We start from the raw sequence: 20,106 nt of genomic DNA, 5'->3' as shown, positions 1-20,106 counted from the left end.
GCAAAGTAGCAATCATTCCAAGGGTATATTGAATAGCAACTAGCTGTTGTGGAAAGGTAATCAATGTACGCTTTCAGTACACGGGTTCTTCGCTTAGGTCTACGGAGATAAAACGGGCTGCGATAGTCGACTCCGAACACTCAAACAGACCATGACGGAGATACTCTGAAACCCGGAAAATCTGCGGTTATCTGCTGAACTGCGGTTAATCCTATTCGTACGCTATATCAACGTTCGAAGAAAGTGCCTACAAGCGTTGCATGAACTGTTTGGCGGTAGAAATAACAGACTCAATGAGGCCGAGTGGGTCGTGTGACCTATTGACCCATTCATGCCCATGTTGTTTGTGGACAACAACTTTTGAGGCGAGATTTGCTCACAAAAACAAGTAAGGCTCATTAATGTGATTATTGTCTTTAATTTGAGTATTAACAGTTACAAGAATCATCTCTAGAATTGAAGTTATTGCAATTAGTCTGATTGGATTCCGATGGAGCAGTGCTGCCAGGGACAGTTTACGTTGACGACGGAAAATGATTTTTTCATATATCTTTGTTATGAAGCAATATTATTGAAAACTGGTAAAACTTATCAATTTAGACTGTCGTTGGCTACGTTTTCCACGTAATTGGACTATTGTAATTATTCTAGGAGAATTGTATTGAGCATTAGAAGGTAAAAATGGACCAGCTTCTAGCATTGCCATGGAAGCACCTATCTTTATGAAAATAGACTTTTCGTGTTTCTTGACCCCACCGTTTTCAAGGAAAAATTGTTTTGAAACCCTACATGCACTAGAAAAAAAGCTGGGCATGAAAGGGTTAATAACGCCTAATTCAATAAATTTGGATCAATTCTGTCTTCTGATGGGTTTATACACATTACTAGCTCTTTTATATGGTGTTGTTTTTTGATGATTAGTCTCTACTAGTGACATTTATTTACCATTTCTCTTGAAAGTGTATTTATTAAAATTATGTTCTCGGCAAAGTTGTAGAGCAAGCTTTTGCCAACAACTTTGCTGAAGACACGAAGTCTAATATCTTCAACATTATTGCTGGTTGTTTGTTGATGATCCCTTTAAAGCCAATTCTTTAATATTAATATTTAAATATCATTCTGATAAGTTCGGTATTTCGTGAATTTCCAAAGTAATTCGGCATTTTTTTTAAAGTAAAGTATTTCGAATGGTTATTGGTTATTAACGTAGAAGCGGCTGAATTTACGTCAATAGTGTTTTCAGAAATGAGCTAACATCTTTGGAGAAGTTGTGGAGATTGCTTTCACAAATATCTGAATACACGAAGTCCCTTCTTTAAATACTTAAGAAGCTATGGCTCGTTATATTCGGATGCCCCCCCAAAAAGATTTTTTTAAATCTTTTCAATTATTGATGTTACGGGTTTCATATATTGTAGAAAGTTATTTCAATCATCAAAATGCGCATTTTTATTAAGACATAATTTTTCTAATCTTAAGAATTTTCGAAGTTATTTACCAATTTTTGAAACGACGAGTTTTTTCGATTTATTTATAAGACAAAAGAACTCTATTGAGTTTTATAGTGTTGATGTAGCATTTCAAATTGCAACTAGAGCGAGCTGCCCGTTTTTACCCGTTATTATTACTTTACTTATAAGTTATTACTTTTAGAAGTTTTGCTAATTTTACCGAAAACTACCCAATAACTTCAAAGTCGCAAGAGATAGACCAACATTCTCTTCGGGAAAGATATGTAAATATCTTGATAATACGAACAACTTTCTAGAACATCTGCTATGTTAAAAAAATTAAGGGGTCACTCACAAACAACGGTCAATAACTTCGAGTGTACTATAAATAGGGATTTTTGGTCTTTAGTAAAGATGACTACAAAAACAAGTTCTTTAAGATTTCTGAAGGCTTCATCTTGTTTTTTTCGTATTTTGAAAAAATTGCGGTGAATATCTCACTTCAAGGAGGATTAATCACGATAACTGTATCATCAAAATGAACAGCTTGGTTCACCATAAAACATCCCGGAAGACATCATTGCGGTCCGCTTTCCATTTTCGCGTGAATAATTTTTCACGCGTTTTTGGCGAAAAACACCACTGCTGAAACCACTGCTGAAGCGGTCTCGTACTTGATCGTTTGTAGCTCTAACATGGAAATAGAATCTGACGGCTGCTCCCATCAAAGTATTAATTGAAATGGACGATCATTTTGATGGATTACGAGATTACGATTTGGCGAACATTTTCTCTATGTCTGCTAGAAGTGCGATCGGTCTGGTACGTATAACGCATCATAACCGACAGCAGATCGTCCTGTACCATCTGACCGACAAAGATATTTCAACAAATAACCAGACGAAGTGCGGCACACGACATAGAATACGGCGAGGGTTTTTGTCGTAGTACTCGTGGTTTTGGAATCCGGAGAATACGGAAGGTAGCTATGGACGCTAGTTTCATCGACTGTGTCGGGGGATCTTCTGCATATAGCCGACTAGTTGATACACTTCAATGAATGCGTGGTATACCGTTTTCGTGCCGGTTAAGACGTCGTTCTAGACTCAGAAGGCGTTTTGCGGCGATGCTCCTTGATTTGCCTAGATGGATTTTTGGATAATCCGCTCGTGGAAGGCGGACAAGTCACAACCGTTGCGTGAAAATTAAAACTTATAAAGCTCCTCGAAGAAAACCTCTTCTTTTGAGTACTGTCAGCCAGACAGTACCGTTTCTAATTTCCAGAATCTTCCCAGGATTGAATCTAGGCTGCACTGGATGATGGCTGCATGGCAAACTGGTGAGCAGGGTGGAGTCATGTCGTACCAACGGCCAACAACGACCCAGCCAAAGAACGTTTTAACCAACACTGCCGATATTTCGCCAAGGGTAGTTCTGCCATTTTAACCGTTTATGATGTAGATTCCTTTTGCTGTGGTGAAAATTTATGACACTACAGTTCATAATGCTGTCTATTTGACGCACCTGCACCACACGATAAATCTATTGATAGATTTCTGTAGTTCCTCAGAATCGTTGACGATTTCAATAATCATTAACATAAACAACGTCATAGATAAACAACAAAAATAACAAAGGTACCTGAGTACTGCCCGGTTTTACTCCTGATTTTTTGCTGAGCTAGTTAGAGATAATTGAACCCAATGTAACGGCCATCCTACGGTCACATATGAGCTTCACCAATGAATTAGAAAAGCAGAATATCCAAAGTACTCCAATTTAGAAATAAGCTAATATTTCCGTTCTCAACTTGATCGAGTGCAGTTTTCAGGTTGTAAATACAGTGTCTATTTGGAGGTGTTGGTCCATTTTACGCAAACACAATGAGGTAAACTCTAAGAGGTTAGTGGATACAGATCTATCAGGTACAAAACCATACAGCGATGTAGAAATAAATTTCTTGACCCGAAACATAACATGATCGTAGACAATTCTCTAAAATCTTTTTGAAAATGTGCACAGGTAGGTTATGCTACGGTAATTCTCTATATTGCGCTTATGACCATTTTTAAATACAGAAAAACAAAAATGGAAATTTCCAGTCAGTACTCCACGAAGCAAAGAATGAGTGAGCAAAATGACGACCAGGGTTTTCAAAGCAGCGCTACAATGCTGAGGCAAATCTGCCGATATATCATCCTGGCCACAATTGTAGGATGGCTTAGAATTGTACATCGCCTGATCACAAGTAGAAGAGTTCTGTAAACATCATCGACTGCAGATGAATCCTCATTGAAAACGTTCGCAAAACGCCGCATTACTCCAGACACTCTTCGCGTTGCTTCGCTAGTTCTGGGTGTCTCAAAATAACATCATGTTAAAAAGGTCATTTCTTAAACGAAAAGTTAGGGTGTTGGGGCCATTTTCTTCATCGGAGTGAATTTTCTAAAATGCTCCCTACTCGTGGTGACTTTTAATTTTTTTTAATGGGCCGATTTTCGGTAAAATTTTCAATACATACCTATTGAAGTGCCCCTGACCTGTGTTAGATTTTTTCAGATTTTTTAATATTTCTTTAGATCTAAACGGAGAAGTTTGACGAGCTAGTTTGTACAATTTTTTGATTATAAGAGCAGCAGAGCCATTAAAACTTAGTAAAAAGTGCATTTTTTGGGTCAGTTTCATTGATTGACTTCATTGTAGCTTGTTCTGTTTATGATAAATATTATTGTACGTCCGGAGTCGGCATCGGAATCGTTATTCGAAACATCCAAAATCGCTCGAACCATGTAAAAATTTTTAGAAGTAGTACGACATGAAAACAGTTTTAAAAAGGATGAAAATACTTGTTCTCTAACAAACACTACAATACTCAAGTTGGCAATGTGACCAGAATGGAGCTAGCGTCAATCCGGTGCTAGCTTAGTTCAGGCACTAAGTTGGTGTCGAATTCTGATGAGACGTAGTCGAAGCCTAAATTCCATAACTAAGTTACCAACAACCGTATTGCTTGCACTAAGATATGCGAAATTCTACTCGAATATGAAGCAGAAGTAATGAGTGGAATTGCTCACTTAGAGTGTAATACAACCGCCACCGAAGTAAACAATCTTGTGTAGTCATGTAATATGAATTTTAACGAGACAAAATTCGGTATGAATTATTCCGTTTTGTCTTAACGATATTTATTCCCCCGAATCGTGGCCCCTATGTAGAATCAACAAGCTCAATTCATAATAATTGCTGCGGGTAGGCATATGCACCTTGGCCCTTTTCCAACCAACGTGTGTAGAAGTAACTTTTCTGTGCCAACACTGGAAAAATCCTACAAAGACCCGATCGAGTGGGGAATCCATTTTCGACCTCGCCTGTGTAGTAAAGTAAACGATGGAAATTTTTTACCACCCATGGGTGGAAAAATCACAAAAAACAGCCCCCGGAAACCAGAACGATAGGAGCAAAAATAATAGAAGAATGAAGAAAAAGCGAAGCTCTTTATTCAAATTATTACTAAATGACACACTTCCGCCATCACTTATTTTCCCTTATGTGTGCTCTTTATTATTCAAATTTTCACTTTTCGCTTACGGCACCAGGATAGACCTACCGACCCCGCCGTGCCCGCATGAGCGGTTGGGCGCCAATCGTGATACATAGAAACAAAGCACAAACAGGCACTCACCGTTCAAGTGATTGTTGATTAAATCTTCGGAGAATGTGGTTTTAGCAAATTGTCAGACAGCTTTGCTACTAATGAGCCCCACAAATAAGCTCTAATCAGCGAGCTCCAGCTGTTAACGCGTGAAGCGTGTGGCGAGTGGTCTGTCGAAACAAACAGACACGGCAAACGCGGCCACTTGGTCGGATTTTGGTTCATCCGAACCCACTAGCTGCGACTACTTTACGTATTGATTGATTATTTTCACTTGAGAACCATTAATCATCAACCCGAACCGCGGTTGAATCCATTTCACGACCACGGGCCACATCGGAGATAGCCAAAACGGCGCAATCGGGATAAGATTTGAACCGTTTGCTGATTGGCATGTGGTCATACATGAGACGCTTATTTCTCGCAGAGGTGCCAATCTTCAAAATGGGTTTTATCAGACGACTCGACTTTAGAAATTATCTGCTTTACAGAATATTGTATCACTTTTATCACTATTGACATAACTCAACCGGTAAATCAGGCAACACTGCCAAACGAGGTAACAAATCAACTCCAGACAAACACCAATTGTGTTTGGTTAGGGACCACTGTCAAACTGGCAGATCAGGACTATAGACTCCAAAACTGTTTCTCTCCAAATCTCCATGACCGTCGGACGGAGGCTGTTTTAAATTCGTTGCACGCGGCAAGGGATCGATTTGGAAAAGTTTTGCGTTGTTTTCGGCGATTGATGGCCTACCGGGCCGGCCTCGTCTGGATGGCGGCGACGTGCAAGGTGAGTTATAAATGTTTGGATGTGAAACGATTGACAGGTGAGTTTGTGGTCATTTTTTTTGGGGCTCCGCACGAATCGATTCGAGTCCGATAGTGCAGATGTGTTGTGAAGGAAGAAGAATGATGACGATGATCACCAGCATTCTAAGGTGAGGACGATGATGGGCGCTTTGATGGTTGGTTTCTTCCTCTCTATCTCTCGAGCCTCGTTTCGAATCCATTTTTCAAAAGGTGTTAATTGGACTTCCAATTGGAAGGTGATTATCGGGGATAGGTACGGGTTCTTCTGCTGCGGCAGCAGATCATTTGATACGGTATGTTTAACTATTCTTTTCTGAACCAGTCAAAGATGATCCCTGCTAGGTGAATATTCCTGTGGACAAGATATCACAAGTTTAGATCTATACACGGCTAATAGAGGATCTTTTCGGTTCTTTCGTCAGATCCTTTTAATGATCCATGTTTCGAGCTGAGAGAAAGAAGGTTCGTCTCTTATCATTTCTCGCGCGTTAAGGGTCGTCATCTAAATTCTTGTCCTTTTTCCTTTTTTTTCCTTTTTCCTTCGACAACTAGTGCTAATGGGAGAATGATTTTATCATGTGACCCTTATGTCTCGAATTGGTTTCTGCATACACAAGCTACTCTTTGTTCGAAGTTCACCAGAGGAAACGCATGCAACTAACGATCGTCGTATTCCCTCATGATGACAACTTCCAAATAGTGCCCATCAGGTCATAAATCCATTTGACGTTTGCACACTGATGGTACCCTATGTTGGACAAAGTTGTCGGAATGTCACCAAGGGCGATCGGTACATAACTAAACCGTGCGGATGCCGGTTCGGGGGGAAAATCTTTCCAATGTACCACCCGTCGCTGTCGGACGCAATAAACGAAGGTGTCACTGATTGGAACAATATTATTATAAGTTTAATTATGCCGTCACTGGTAGAGTGCAGAGTGCCGTCCTAGAGCCCACAGCACCCCTCTGTGTGAGAAAAGTTCCTTTTCTCCCGCCCGCAGTTTTAGGAGAGAAATCACCGGCAGGCAACTGAAATTTAATATTTTATCAAACCAGAAAAATCTGCTTCATTGTTATATATCATACAATAATAATCACAGCGGCGAAGCAAGATCGTTAAAATATGATATTGTAGCATTTAAATAAACATTTTCGTCTGTTCTTAGCTGGGACCGAGCGGAGTTCAACTCCTGCGTTCGATTGTAAATGACGGCAGGAGACGAAATCTTATTTCCCCTTGTTTTATTTAGATTCGAACAAAAACCGAACCACTCCGGGCTGCAACTATCAAAATGCTATAACTTTCAGTCGTCTTTACAAATCAAACAAGAAAAAAGCTAAAACCGTCCATTTCGAAAACAACAGGGAAGGAAACTAGCGTCACCAAACCCCAAGGCGTCAACGGGCTCGAAATCAGCTCAATTTATGACCGCGATCAACCGGTTAGAATTTTTCGGAACAAAACATATGGTAGAACTATTCAATAAAGATGAATAACCGTTCGTAACAGTACAATAGTTTGTCTCCAACCAAGCCCGTAGCCAGGATTTTGTTTCAGAAGTGGCTTAAAAATTATTACACAATTGTATAAATTCTGGTGACTTGAGACACTTGAAACTGAGTCTAATTATGAATAGTTCTTAGTGAAAACAGTCTCAAAACTAAGACGATAGACTAAAGACGCATCGACGAATTGAATTTGATTTTTATTACTATTATTATTATTATTATTATTATTATTATTATTATTATTATTATTATTATTATTATTATTATTATTATTATTATTATTATTATTATTATTATTATTATTATTATTATTATTATTATTATTATTATTATTATTATTATTATTATTATTATTATTATTATTATTATTATTATTATTATTATTATTATTATTATTATTATTATTATTATTATTATTATTATTATTATTATTATTATTAATTTATAAGTTACAATTTACTCCAATTACAAAAATGATTATTCAAGAGTTCAAAGTATTTAGGGGTGCTTGAATAAGAAACTTTACGTTACGTTTACAAGATGTAGAAGACGGTAAATTCGAATGAGTAGAAAAATCTAAAAAACCGTCTCACGAAACTTTACACGCATTAGCTAATCAAATCGTGTTCCGCCGTGATGAAAGATGAAACCAACATCAAGGTTATCTCCATGGATAGGAATATAATAGTGTGAAATGCAAGTTTACCGTTGCAAAGAATATCCGAACAAAATTAATGTCGAAATTACCTGTAAACCTTCTGATCAGGTAGGCGATTTGTAGATGCGGGAAATAGGTTCAACTCACATTTTCATGATCAGGCGTTTTGCTCCTATTACCAGCTCCGTCAATTTACCCGAAGTTTGCGTTATCTCAACTTTACGAAATTTTCGATTTAAATGATACTGATCATGTCGCAATCATTAAAATTCTGAGAAAAACACAGGTTTTTTTCGTTTGACTCTCGTGAGAAATATCTTCGACAATATTATCAAACAACTAAGAATAGCTATTTCTTTATCTTTTCAAGTATATTCCTTCACGGATCCTATTTTTTATGAAATTAATACTTTTTATATAATTGAACAGACGAATTAAAATATCGCTGATTGATTTTTCTAGTTCGGAAGACTTTCTAGATCTCTGAAACTCTGGTAAAAGTCATATTTCAATGATTTAATCTACTAATAGAAACTACCCAGAATTTAATATACTGAGCGAAACTGCTCAGAAATTGTTCACTAACCTTCAAACTACCAAGCCCTCTTCGATACACCAAAATCGACGTTCAATTGACCACAACTTTTTTTTTCTGTTTAATCGATTTTGATGCAGTTTTTTATTCCAATTTTCAAAAATGCTTCAAAAATTGTATTCGAAGCTACGACCCCGGAGTAAATCCAGATTTCAGTGGGGTACCAGCTTTTGGCCATTTTCAGTTTTTCGTAAATATTTTCAAAACAACGCAAGAATTCCACATTTTTCGACAATAATTTGTTAGAAATGACATTCTTACATAATAATTTCACTTCATATATGAGTAATACGAATTAACCAGTTCCTGGGAGCGGTTCCCAAAAGTGGCCATTCATGAGCTTACATTGCATATGCTGTATTATATCAGAAACACTTCTTTATTTCAACAAATCTTACCAGATCGTCTACTTAGTATAGCAAGCAATTAATTCAATAAAGGTTTGATATAGATTTGCCACTTTCTGACCAGTTCCGGGTATTCCGGAACACGGTTCCTAGGACTAAATTTATTTTTTACGATAATTGTGGAATGCGGCACATCAAAAAACATCAACTCGATGATCTATGAAGAATGTAATCATATGCGAAGGCATCCGTACACATGTGGTCAATTGGTGACCAGTTCCGGGATTTCCGGAACATGGTTCCCAGGTTAAATTTTATTTTTATGATAATCATGGCATGCGCACATCAAAAAACATCAACTCGATGCTATGCTATATTTCACCCTAAGGAGGAAAATTTGGTAAAAAACAAAATTTCTCACTAGGGTGAAAATTTGTTGGTTTTAGTTTTAAGGGATTCGCGTTAAGCCGGCGCTAATCTATTCCGACAATAAGTTAGTGTCGGTTTCTGATGAGGCGAAGCCGAAACGCAACTAAGTATCAACTCGATGATCTATGAAGAATTCAATAATATTCAAAGGCATCCGTACACATGTAGACAATTGATGAGTAGTTCCGGGAATTCCAGAACATGGTTCCCAGGTCAAATTTTATTTTTATGATAATCGTGGCATGCGGCACGATTGATTTATCAACTCGATGATTTATCAAGATTACAATCATATACGAAGGCATCCGGATATATATGGACATTTGATGAAGAGTTTCGGGAACTCCGGAACACGGTTCCCAGGACGAATTTTATTTTTATGATAATCATGGCATGAGGCACATCAAAAAACATCAACTCGAACATCTATAAAGAATGCAAGCATTTAATAAAGGCATCCGGAAACTTGATGGCCAGTTCCGGGAATTCCGGAAAATGGTTCTCAAAAAGAATTTTATTTGTATGATAATCGTGGCATGCGGCACATCGAAAAACATCAACTAGATGATCTATGAAGAATCCAATCATATACGAAGGTATCCGGATACATACGGACATTTGAAGGAGAGTAACATAACCAAACAAATCAATTCGATGATTAACGATTGATGTTGTGGTTCCGTGGATTCCGGAACACGGTTCCTTGGTCGAAATATTTTTCTGTAAGATCTGCAATGTATATAAAGCAAAGCCTTGATACTACACTCCGTTACGGTACTTATTTTTTAAGTTTTACCCAAAATAGCGCGATCGCATTTTTTGATTTTGATCTAACGCTCTCTTGTCCAAAAGTCATCCTCATGTACATGCAGTAATTCGCACACAGTGATTGAGTGCAAAAATCAACGAAACACAAAGAGATAAAATAGAATTGGATAGTATTTTTTTACCACCACACCCCTCTCTCAACCCACATTATTGACATTTTGTTTTGCACCGGCTTTACCCTCTACTCCTACTACAATATCACCAATACCATACAATGGAATAGTAAACTTCATATATGTGATGAACGATCATTTTTTCCCCGTTGGTGTGGCGAAAAAAACTATCGTTCATCACCAGATTCTCAACCTCATCTTTACCCCTTTTTAGTGCCAATTTGATTTGCCTTTTTAGGAAAATATAAATAAATAATCAATGCTGAAATTTGTCGGAAGTCAAATGAGAAACTCATAAGTAAAACGTCGCAGTATAAGTAACCACAAGTCGCCATAATAAAGTTGTTATTATTAGTTTCTTATTCATACTAGACATGTTTGTAGACATGGTACTGAGTGACATTCAGTTTATACGGGACATGTTGTGATAGGAGCACACATTTGGAGTGATGACACACTCACATGCGATCTGCTATAATCCGCACAGCTTAAGAGCAACAAAACAAATGCTTTTCTGTTCCAGAGTATTTGTTTTGTGTACTATGGTTTCACAGACCATTAGCAATCGTTCTTGTACGAAAGGAAAATAAAGCGTGTTCCGGAATTCACGGAACCGGCCGTCAAATGTCCGCATATGTCCGGATGACTGCTTTCTTTGTAGATCATCGAGTAGATGTTTTTGATGTATCGCATATCTTAACTCAAAAACAAAAAAAAAGGAAAAAAAAATTCCTGTCAACTGTGTTTCGGAATTCCCGGAACTGAGAATCAAGTGTCCGCATGTGTCCGGATGCCTTCATATATTATCATGCTTATCATGGAAAACAAAATTCGACCCGGGAACCGTGTACCGAAATTCCTGAACCCGGTCATCAAGTGTCCGCTTGTATCGATGACTTCGTATTCTTCATAGATGATCGAGTTGATGTTTTTGAAGTGCCGTATTTTGGAATTCCCGGAACTGGCCATCAAGTGTCCGTATGTGTCAGGATACCTTCGTATATAATTGTATTCTTCATAGATCTTCGACTTGACGATTTTTGATGTGCCTCATTCCATGATTATCATAAAAAATAAAATTCGACCTGGGAACCGTGTTCCGGAATTCTCGGAACCGGGTATCATGTGTCTGCATGTGTACGGATGTCTTCATACATGATTGCATTTTTTTTTTTTTTTTTCATTTCGTTTATTTGATAGGCACAAATGCGTTAGCTTGGCGGTGCCGAATTCTTTTGTTTTTACATTTTGAATATCTTAAAACTAGGAGGTTACAATGTTGAAATATTTTTTTTATAAAAGAGAAAAAATTTACAGCTATCTTAAGACTAGAAAAAAAAAATTCTATATATAAGAGAGGGGGCAAATGATTTTTTTTATGAAAAATTTTAAAACAAGGAATTCAATAGTAATAGTTTTTTAGGAAATATTTACAGTTATCTTAAAACTAACAATATAGTTTGGTACACAAAAGGGGGAACAAATATTTATGAAAAATTTCACAGATGTTTTAAAACTAGGGATACAATTCTATTTACAAGATGGGGGACAATAGTTTTAACAAAGAGTAGAATTTGCAACTATCTTAAAACTAGGAATACGGAATACAAATTTGATTTTTTATCTGATACTTATGCTTGGTCATTTCCAAAATCGTTGTAGAAGTAGTTGTATCAAGGACAGGGGAGAGAAGGCGTAGATGGTGACCGGTAGAGAAGAGCAAAACTTGCAACTTTCGGGCAAACGGGAGATCAGCGAAACAAATTTGCGCCTCAGTCTAGTAGGTCGGATTGGCGGATGGTATTCTTCGGACCCGCGGGGAATCCTTCAAAGGGAATCCTTCGGACCTCGAGTCGCTCTCGCTTCAGATTCCGTAGTGATAAGGGCGACGGCGGTTATATAGTGGCAGTCTGAAGCATATCGGTTCCACACGGCAAGAGGAAACTTCTAAAAACGAGAAATAAAAAGAGAGGGGCTAAATTGGGATATTTATCGTTTTTATGAAAGTATAAATAAGGGACATATAGGGGAAATCACGATTTGCCAGCATATCTCGAACTGGGACATTGGGTGGTTTACCTCGGGCCCGAAGGGAATCCTTTAACTGAGACCTGGCGTCCAAATACCCGGCGCATACCCAGACAACGTGCTCGATGTCATGATAGCCCTCGTCACAAGCGCACAGACTACTCTCCGCAAGCCCAATACGCCGCAAATGTGCATCTAAGGTGTAGTGGTTGGACATAAGTCGGGACATTACACGAATAAAATCCCGACCCACATCCATCCCCCTGAACCAAGGTTTCGTTGATACCTTTGGGATAATCGAATGTAGCCATCGTCCAAGTTCCTCATTGCTCCACGAGGTTTGCCAACTGTTGAGCGTCCTCTGATGACAAATACTAAAAAATTCGTTGAAGCAGATTGGTCTTTCGTATATGTCACCATTTAATGCGCCCACCTTTGCTAATGAGTCGGCCTTTTCATTGCCCGGGATAGAACAATGAGAGGGGACCCAAACAAAGGTAATCTGATAAGATTTTTCAGATAATGTACACAAGGACTCCTGTATCTTCCCCAGAAAATACGGGAATTGCTTTTTAGGCTTCACCGCACGAAGAGCCTCGATAGAGCTGAGGCTGTCCGAAATGATGAAGTAGTGATCTGTGGGCAGAGTGTCGATGATCCCAAGGGTGTACTGAATTGCAGCTAACTCTGCGACGTAAACTGAAGCAGGATCATTGAGCTTGAATGAAGCGGTGATAGTATTGTTGAAGATACCGAAGCCAGTGGACCCATCGAGATTTGATCCGTCAGTGTAGAACATTTTGTCACAGTCGACTTCTCGGAATTTAGTTCCCAAAATCGATTTTTTAGCGGAAGAACGCCCGCCAGCACTTCGAGACTCATCGTATGGGTCGAGTGCATGCAACCCAAGGCAATGCGCAAGCAACGATACTGGATTCTCTCCAGTTTGATGAAGTGTATGTTCGCAGCGGAGCGGAAACAGAAACACCCGTACTCCATCACCGACAATATCGTTGTTTTGTACAACCTGATCAGGTCTCCTGGGTGAGCACCCCACCATGTTCCAGTTATTGTTCGGAGAAAATTCATCCTTTGTTGGCATTTCTGTTTCAGATACCTAATGTGACATCCCCAGGTACCTTTAGAGTCGAACCAGACCCCGAGATATTTAAATGTGAAAACCTGGTTGATCGTTGCACCCATTAATAGAAGCTGGAGTTGCGCCGGCTCACGCTTCCTAGAAAAAACAACCAACTCAGTTTTCTCCGTGGAGAACTCAATACCCAGCTGAAGAGCCCAAGCAGACAAATTGTCCAAGGTATTTTGTAATGGTCCTTGCAAGTCGGCAGCTTTGGGTCCTGTAACAGAGACCACCCCATCGTCTGCAAGTTGCCTTAGCGTGCATGAATTGGCAAGACAATCGTCAATGTCATTCACGTAAAAATTGTAGAGCAGGGGACTTAGACATGAGCCCTGGGGAAGACCCATGTAGCTAAATCGCGATGTTGTTAAATCGCCATGCGAAAAGTGCATGTGCTTTTCAGACAACAGGTTTAGCAAAAAGTTATTTAAAATTGGTGAAAGACCATGCTGGTGCAGCTTCTCTGAGAGAATGTTGATAGAAACTGAGTCAAAAGCCCCCTTAATATCCAAGAAGACTGATGCCATCTGCTCTTTGTTAGCATAGGCCATTTGGATTTCTGTAGAAAGCAACGCAAGGCAATCGTTCGTCCCTTTGCCTTTGCGGAAGCCAAATTGTGTATCTGACAGTAAGCCATTTGCTTCAACCCAATTGTCGAGGCGAAACAAGATCATTTTCTCGAACAACTTCCGAATACAGGACAGCATTGCAATCGGCCGATACGAATTGTGGTCGGAGGCTGGTTTTCCTGGTTTTTGAATGGTGATGACCTTCACTTGCCTCCAGTCATGAGGGACAATGTTACCCTCAAGAAACTTGTTAAATAAGTTCAGCAAGCGCCTTTTTGCAGTGTCAGGCAGATTCTTCAGCAAGTTGAATTTGATTCTGTCTAACCCTGGGGCGTTATTGTTGCATGATAAGAGAGCAAGTGAAAACTCCACCATCGAAAACGGTGTTTCGTTCGCGGTATCGGGAGGAGATGCGGCGCGGCACGTTTTCTGTACCGGGACAGAGTCCGGACAGATCTTCTTGGCGAAAGCGAATATCCAACGGTTTGAATATTCCACGTTCTCGTTGGTACTATTACGGTTACGCATACGTCGAGCCGTACCCCAAAGAGTGCTCATCGCTGTTTCTCTCGTTAACCCGTCGACGAACCGGCGCCAATAACTGCGTTTTTTGGCTTTCATTAAACTCTTCATTCGCCTATCTAGCGACGCGTACTGTTGATAGCTAGCGGGTAACCCGTCTTCCCGGAAGGCCTTATATGCAGTGGACTTCTCCGCGTACAGCTCTGAGCACTCTTTATCCCACCACAGTGTGGGAGACCGTCCATGGGTATTCGCGCTGGGTACTGGTTTAGTCTGAGCTTGATTCGCACTGTCGAGAATCAAGCCAGCCAAAAACCTGTACTCTTCCTCCGGAGGAAGTTCTTGAGTGGATTCGATTTTAACGGATATCGCGGTCGCGTAACTCTTCCAATCAATGTTCCGTGTGAGGTCATACGAGGCATTGATTGTTTTCGATGGTCTTGAACCGTTAGCAATTGAAATCACGATAGGCAAATGATCGCTACCGTGGGGATCAGGGATCACCTTCCACATGCAATCTAACTGTAGCGATGTCGAGCAAAGCGATAAATCCAACGCGCTTGCGCGTGCTGGTGGTGTAGGAATCCGCGTCATTTCTCCCGTGTTTAAGATGGTCATGTTGAAATTGTCGCAAAGATCTTGGATTAATGTTGATCTATTATCATCATGAAGACAACCCCATACCGTACCGTGCGAGTTAAAGTCTCCCAGAACTAGCCGCGGTGCCGGTAAGGATTCCGTGATATTACAAAGCGTTCGGTGCCCTACCGAGGCTCTAGGAGGAATGTAGATGGAAGCAATGCAAAGGTCTTTACCTTTGATTAAAACTTGACAAGCGACAATTTCAATGCCTGGTGTTGAAGGGAGGTTAATTCGGTTGAAAGAATAGCACTTTTTGATCCCCAAAAGTACTCCTCCATAGGGGTTTTCTCGATCCAGACGAATTATATTAAAGTCGTGGAAGTTGAGATTTATATCGGAAGTTAACCAAGTTTCACATAATGCGAAAGCATCACATTTTAAACTATTTAGTAAAAATTTAAAGGAATCGATTTTCGGGAGGATACTTCTGCTGTTCCACTGTAGAACAGTGATCGAATCGGTGACCTCGTTCGATGACTTAGCCATCGAAGGATACGATCGCTGCAAGGAGGGGCCATTTAGTAGTCAACTGCTTCAAAAATGTTTGCACTATAGGGAGAAAACGTATCAGAAGGCTTTTAAGAGGATCAGTAACATTGAAAGCTGTGAAAATTAAGTCCACTATGTCAGAAAATTTCATTAGTCCGTTACTGGACTGAGTATCTGTTTGAAAAACGGGGACACTTGGGGTTTTTGGTGTCCCTGGAAGTGGTGGGTACTCCTTGTTAGAATTAATATTTCCAAGTCCTGGAGCAAATTGCTTCGGCTTTTGTGCATCACTTCCGTTGGATTTATTGGTTGTAGATGGCGCACTCTGAGTGGACGACACCTTGGCACCCTTACGAGGCAATGTAGGGGAGGCTGGATTCCTCCTCTTCCTGGATTCCCCTGGGTTAACCAATGATGTTCCCTCTTGTGGGTCGTCAGATTCTTGCTCAACGCCAGCCAAAAGAGCAAAGGAATTTTCGGAAGGGACAGATGGCGAAGCATTCTTTAGCATTTCTGCATAAGAGTGCCTCGAGCGATCCTTAAGGGAGCGCTTAATTTTATCCCCGCGCTGCTTGTACGCCGGGCATGACTTAAGAGCATGCGGAGGGCCCCCGCAGTAAATACACTTCTCAGTTTCTCCACCGCAAGCGTCATCCTCATGCTCTCCCTCGCATTTGCCGCACCGTTTTTTATTGCCACAATAAGTGGCTGTGTGGCCCAGTTGCTTGCAATTGCTGCAGTTCATTACCCGCGGTACAAACAGGCGAACGGGTAAGCGAACCCTATCCAGGAGGACATAGTTGGGAAGAGCAGACCCGGAGAAAGTCACCCGAATCGAGTATGACGGAGAATAAATCGTCTTATCATTTTCTGTTTTTGCGGAATACAATTGCTTGCATTCCAGAATCTTCACCTTTTGAAGTGAAGGGTCCTTAAAGCAGCCAACCCCGTACTTCAACAGGTCTTCGCACTTTAGACCCGGTTCGGCGACTATTCCATCGATCTCCACTGCCCTACAAGGCACATACACTCTGAATTGTTTCGTAAAACGCTCGCTGCGAGCAATCTGGTTTGCCTGATCGAGGTCATTTACTATAACGCGTATCTTATTAGCTCGAACACGTGTTATCTGAGCTACGGCCGGGTAGTTAGCAGTCAGCTCCCGTGATATTTCTAGAATATTGGGCGATTTCGTGTTGGGCCGGAAATACACCACCCAGGGTCCATTTGAACTGGCTGGGTATGTTTTAATACGGGGAGGACTGGGGGGATCAGGGGAGGGAGTAATATCGGGTTTATCCGGTAAATCCATGGGAATATCATTCCCATCCAATGTTCCTTCGCCCTCGGCCATTTAGGCACGAGGATAGCACGTGGTGTAAACGAGAGATGAAACTTGTATTCAGGGTAAAGGGAAAAGTAGACCGATCGGGGAAAGGGAAACGAAAGAAAGAAAAATAATACTTAGCTTATATAGCGGCGTGTCCGGCAATTCTGGTATTCACTTCACCAGCCTGGGCACCGGCGAACAAAGACTGCCTCAAACAATAGTTGACCTTCACTGTCAATATATATTCTTGTTCACTTTATGCACAGCACCAGAAAACGAACTGCTTCGATCGAGAGCTCGGAGAGTTATTACATGATTGCATTCTTCATGGATCATCGAGTTGATGTTTTTTGATGTGCCACATGCCACGATTATCATAAAAATAAAATATGTTCTGGGAACCGTAATCCGGAAATCCCGGAACTGGTAATCAATTGTCCACATGTGTGCGTATGCCTTCTAATGTGATTGCATTCTTCATAGACTACTAAGTAGACGATCTGATAAGATTTGTTGAAATAAATGAGTGTTTCTGATAATAAAGCATATGCAATGTAAGCTCATGAATGGCCACTTTTGGAAACCGCTCCCAGGAACTGGCCAATTCGTATTACTCACATATGAAGTGCAATTATTATGTAAGAATGTCATTTCTAACAAATTCTTGTCGAAAAATGTGGAATTCTAGCGTTGTTTTGAAAATATTTATAAAAAACTGAAAATGGCCAAAGGTTGATACCCCACTGCAATCTGGATTTACTCCTGGGTCGTAGCTCCAAATACAATTTTTAAAACATTTTTGAAAATTGGAATAATTTCCGGTTCTTTGGCAGAAAACTGCATCAAAATCGATTAAACAGAAAAAAGTTATTGCCAATTGAACGTCGATTTTGGTGTATCGAAGAGGGCTTGGTAGTTTGAAGGCTAATCGAAATTCACTTAGCACTCATTACTGAAAGCTTCTAATTTATGTAAAATTTGTTAAAAGTAACATCGATGGCACCACCAAGATAACTAGAAACAGAAACTGATCTTAATAATTTCAGCATCACTTGCTCCCGACACATCAACGAGAACACATTGCACTTACTTCCCCTTTGTCGAGGAGGCTTTCTTTTTTCTGTTTTTAAATTACAGAAAATTATCCGTTTCCTGTGAAACTGTTGCAAAACTTTGTTCAAATCGTTAAACGGATATGTTGACAATAATCTACTCAGTAATTGGTTTGTTAATGAATAAAAATTATTAGGTCTTGATTTTCCACAATTATCATCAAGATTTGGGAAATAGTTTCAATTAAAGTTGTTGCACCTAACACATCAAAGTTGAACGAATAACGAAGACGAAAATGTCATTGCAACGCGTTGTATTCAAACCGATATGAGAAGATCAGAGCGCAATTCCGAAAGCACTCGTCTTGAGTGTATAGAAAAGATAGATGAGGTGCTTTTGAGTCGATTTCGATTGGTTGTTTCTTTGTACCTCTCGTTTCTCTCTGATTTAAGATTATCTCTCTCATTTTATTCCATGACGAGAAAAAACAGATCGAAAGACTATCACACATTGAAGACATGAAATCGAAATCATAATCCCAACTTATTGGCTTAAAGATTCAACCAGTCACAATATTTTAGTCGCTCTTTGTGATTGCCTATTGATGTCTGTTCGTCGTATTTTCGCGACATTTTCAAATTAAAATTGACCTTAATTGAAAACCATAGAAAACGACTAAAATGCTGCTTGCGACATTAAGTGTATCGTGTTTGCCTATCCTGAGAGTACAAATTGTAAGAAAACATTATCTAGGTATCAATTATTTGGTTGATTGGTATCAGATTGAAAGAGACAACCGAAATCATGACCTTTAGTTCTAATGCTACTGTGTCGGTTTCTTCATTTTAGCAAAGTTATAATACACGAGTGTATTATGTTTTATGTTTTACCACTTTTTGACCAGTCCACTTTAAGCGAATTATTCTTTCACACGTTTGTTAAAGATATCAAGATTTTGCGGATTAACAGTGTATTAGTTCGGAACGAATTCATCGTAAAAAATTATGTGAAGTGTACAGTACAGTAACCGTTTCTTTTGTTCTTCAGACAAGGCACACAGCATGAAAGTAACTATTATTGTCGTTTGTTTCGCACTGTCTCGCGAAAAAGCACAAAGCACACTGAATTTTGTGACCATTGTCTTTGGTGGTTGGAAATAGCCTTCTTCAACTTTTGCTCAATAATTTGTTTGTTGAACGGATATAAATAAACAGATATAAATGATTTGCGATCATGGGTAGTATAGAAGCACGGTTCTCCTTGCCACTCTTCCAAATATGAGCCAAGTCTAACAATGAAGTTTATATGGAAAAAACGCGAAAATAAATGGAGAAAATCAATGGGTACAGAGTATACCACCAGATGGCATTATATACGCAAGATGACCTGATCTGAAGATTTATTGGGAATTGACTATCATGCGCAGGATTTCCAAGAAAGCAAATTTCCGGACACCTTAAGATAAAGTTACTATAGCTATTAAAATGTTAAAGCAGCATATAACTTAGAAGATTCGTGTTTCAGTTCAAGATTTCCAAAAAGATAATATTACAATGGCTTTTGGAAATATAATAGGACATTTGAAGGCTAAAAACAAAAGATATTCCTTCGCATTTCTGTTAATAGCTGTTGCTTAATGTAGCAGTAACCTGACAGAATTATCATGTGGTAATCTGACCTTCTTAGTTGCATGACGTTATTTGACGATGAACAGTGCTTTGGCCAAGAGAGAATGCTGAAGTAGGGTGAATTTGCCGTTCACCATTTGAGCGTTGTATTGACAAGTTCTCTTTTTATAGCTCTAAAGCTAAAGAATGCCCAATCCATAAGAAATGATGTGTTTTGCTTCGAACTGGGCTAACTGAAACTGGCAATGCGTCTGACATCCAACTTCGGAGAAAGCCACATATTATCTTCAAAAGAACATTCCATTC

The sequence above is a fragment of the Topomyia yanbarensis genome, chromosome 3 (genome assembly GCF_030247195.1).
Source record: "Topomyia yanbarensis strain Yona2022 chromosome 3, ASM3024719v1, whole genome shotgun sequence".
Lineage (NCBI taxonomy): Eukaryota > Metazoa > Arthropoda > Insecta > Diptera > Culicidae > Topomyia > Topomyia yanbarensis.
The sequence above is the reverse complement of the archived record's forward strand: the minus strand, read 5'-3'. Positions refer to the sequence as shown.